This window comes from Cornus florida, unplaced genomic scaffold, assembly GCF_030987335.1.
Source record: "Cornus florida cultivar Cherokee Brave unplaced genomic scaffold, ASM3098733v1 CherokeeBrave_3.0.0_Hap2_Chr02, whole genome shotgun sequence".
In the NCBI taxonomy this organism is placed as follows: Eukaryota; Viridiplantae; Streptophyta; class Magnoliopsida; order Cornales; family Cornaceae; genus Cornus; species Cornus florida.
In genome coordinates this window covers 101,520,368-101,523,894 of record NW_026775572.1, presented here as the reverse complement: position 1 = coordinate 101,523,894, position 3,527 = coordinate 101,520,368, and the positions used below count along the sequence as shown (strand labels likewise).

The window sequence follows — 3,527 nt, the reverse complement described above, 5'->3', positions numbered from 1 at the left end:
CAAAGACTTCATTTCGGCGGCTATTTCATTTGAATGTTCGACTTGATGTAAGCCAACACTCTTCCTACCTTGTGAATTTCTACCATTCTTGGATAATAGTGTTCTATGCAAAGAATTTTCACTCATGCTTTTATAAAGACACCACACGTCATCCTCATGCCTATCAATGTATAAGCCACCCATGGAAGCATCAACCATACCCTTATAATTGTCCGATAAGCTCTCAAAGAAGTGTTAAACTAATTGTCACTTGGGCATGTCATGATGTGGACACTTCCTAGGCAATTCATTGAAGCGTTCCCATGCCTCATGAAACGTTTCTCCATCCCCATGTGAAAATTCTCGAATTGAGGTCCTCATGACATTGGTCTTAGAAACCGGATAGTACTTCTTCAAGAACTCTTGTTGCATTTCTGCCCAAGAAGTGATTAAAAAAAGGCCTAAGATTGTTAAACCAATACTTTGCCTTGTCTTTTAAGGTGAATGGAAAAAGTTTAAGTCTTAAAACCTCTTCCGGTATGTCCGTATATTTTACGGTGGAACATACTTCAAGAAACTCATCCAAATGCTTATAAGGTTCTTCACTTGGAAGTCCATGATAGTTAGGAAGCATTTGAATGGTTTGTGGCTTAATTTCATAATGATGTGCTCTAAATGGAGGCAACTGGATGCATGTAGGTGCATTATGCTCATTAGGCACATAATGGTCTCTTAAAGCAAGAGGTGGATTAGCTACTCGAGGTGCAACATGAACACCTTGGTTTTGAATTCCTTGATTGTTGATGGGAAGTTGTGGAGCATACATTGGCCTTGGCATTCCATATGGAACTTGACCTTGTTGTTGTGGTGGTTGGTGAATGAATAGCCTAGGCATGCCTAATGGTATTTATATGTTCTCATTGTGCACATTGGGATAAAGGATACCTTGTTGGTCTATGTGACCAATGTCCTCAACATGATTATCATTATGGTCATCCATTGAAAGATTGGCTCTATTTAAACTTCCTCTTCCCCTAGTATTTCTAACGATAGATTCAAGATGCAAATCAAGAAGGGCAAGAGTTGGTCTCAATGAACGATGCTCATGCATGCACAATGTAAAACACAACAAACACAAAGAATGACAAACACTATGCCTTCACAACAATGCAATTAGATTTCTTCCACAAACACTAAATTCATACTCCTATACTTTAACAACAATGATGCAAGACAATAAAAAATAAGCCTCCACGCGGGCCGACGATTTAACTAAGGGATTGAGTAAAGAAAATCTCACAAAGGTCCTTCAGCACTTCAACTCCCAATTTTAAAGCTTGGCTTAGCAATTTTAGAATTTTTAGCTTTTTGTTTTCTTTGCTTGCTTGAATTGAATGCTCAATGGCTCCTTTGTTTGCTTCCTCTCCAACAATGCACCTAGTTAAGTAAGAATAACATAATAAGTAACCAAAAAGAAAAATAAAAATAAAGTAAAGACACGATCAAAAGAGTACTAATCCTAATCAATTCCACAAATCCGACGTTGCCAAATCTAATCAACAAATCCCCGGCAACGGCGCCAAAATTTGACGAAGGTAAATGCCGTTCCTTATACGCCAAAATTGATGTGGTGAATGTGCGGTTCAAGAAAAGCTTTTTTGGTCAAGTTTAAATTTATAAAAACCACTACCACTACTACTACTAACGTAGCAAGAGTGAGTAGGGATCGTCTCAAGGGATTATGAGGATTGAGCAATGTCATGGAATCACAATTAGGGCTAGTAGGTCGAGTGATCAAACAATTGGTTGGTTGGTTGATTAAAGAACAACTAAATTAAACTAAGTAATAGTAAAAGAGTGCAATTAAGAGTAAGTAAGAGAGAGAGGGGAATCTTGGGGTTTAGAGATCACCACCAAGCAATGCATTTCTCTATCATTGACAAGTGATTAATGAGGGCAAATGGTGGGTTGCAATATTGGTGTGTGTATATTTGGTTGATTTAACAAGTAAGGATAACTAGTTAAGCATGTATTGTCTAAACATCATGTGAAAGGCACAATATATCTAAGCAATAAAGCATATATTGTCTAAACAACATGTAAAAGGCACAATAAATCAAAACAAGTCATTAATCCTTTCATTAAGCTCACAATCCAAATACAACACAAGGATAGAGACATATGCTACTTGCATTCAAAAGTTTGGATCATCAAACAACAAGTATAGATTGTCCTCCCATTTAACACTACACTATAACTACACTACATCTACACTACTAGCATGAAAATAAACTAGGGGAGAGGCACAATCCATCAAGAGATAAGCATGAACTATCAAGAGAATCATAAGAGCATTCTTTTAAGCACAATGTTTTGACAATCTCCAAATCTATAGTATCAATACACATAGACATGCTTCAATAACACAAAATCTAGAGACAAGCACATGAACATCTATTCTAGCATACATAGACATATGGATAGAATGAAATGACCAATTGGAAGCATTAAACTACATAAATCATTGAATAAACAAGATCTATATATATCTAAGTGTCAAAACATCAATTACAACACTAATCCCTCAAAATAATACACAAGATTAAGATATAGAAAGCATACTTGGGGCTAACTCTAACCCCAAGAGGATGTCTAGCCACTCATGGTGATGATGCTCCAACCCTCAAGGGCTAATTCCATGGTTGAAATATGCTCCTTATTGATGAAGAGTCAACAAGAGACAATATGAAATTAATTAAAATGAAAGTAAAGTAAACTAATTTATCAATTGATTGCAAAGGTAGTTGGATTAAACATGTAGTTGGAATTTAACTTCGACTCTAATGTATCAATTGATTGCAAAGGTAGGTTTGGTTGGTTGATTACACTAAGATGCAATTAATTAAAATGAAAGTAAAGTAAACTAATGAGAGATAGGGATTCAAGAGATGTGAAGAGAGGTCTTAGGGTGTTGGAATCACCACTAAGCTCATGTAATTAACCACATGCTTTCCATTAATTGGGAATACATTGTTGCGATCAAGATGTGGCCACAAACATAAACACAGTTTGCATGTAAAAGTGTAAACTATCTAATGCAAGTGTGAATTGTCTACCTAACCAACAAGTAAACTAAGTATAGAACAACCCACCACGACAAAGGTATAATCCATCAATTAGTTAACAAATGTATCTAATGAGAGCACACATCAATCTAGAGAATCATGGAATTTGCAATAATAAGTGTGGAGTATCAAACCAAGCAAAGATTGTCTACCTACCTACAAACATGAATTAAATTGTAGAACAACCCATCAAGTGTAAGCATAGTCCATCAAATTAGTTTACAAACCCATTCAATGAAAACCATGCTTAGCCATCACTAAATCCTTAATTAATCACACATAAACATGCAACCAACATAGAGAATCTAGTGTAGAGATCAATTCCCAAATAATCATAATAAGACAACATGTAATTAAAATAGAGAATCATTAGGAAGAATTAAATCAACAATCATAAGGCTAACCACTAATAACAACAATATA

At 35.6% G+C, this 3,527-nt stretch overlaps 1 pseudogene; it reads left to right on the top strand.

The window, feature by feature from the left end:
* The first annotated feature begins 256 nt into the window (after positions 1–256).
* On the top strand, positions 257–355 carry LOC132297968 (small nucleolar RNA R71; annotated as a pseudogene).
* Positions 356–3,527: the final 3,172 nt, after the last annotated feature.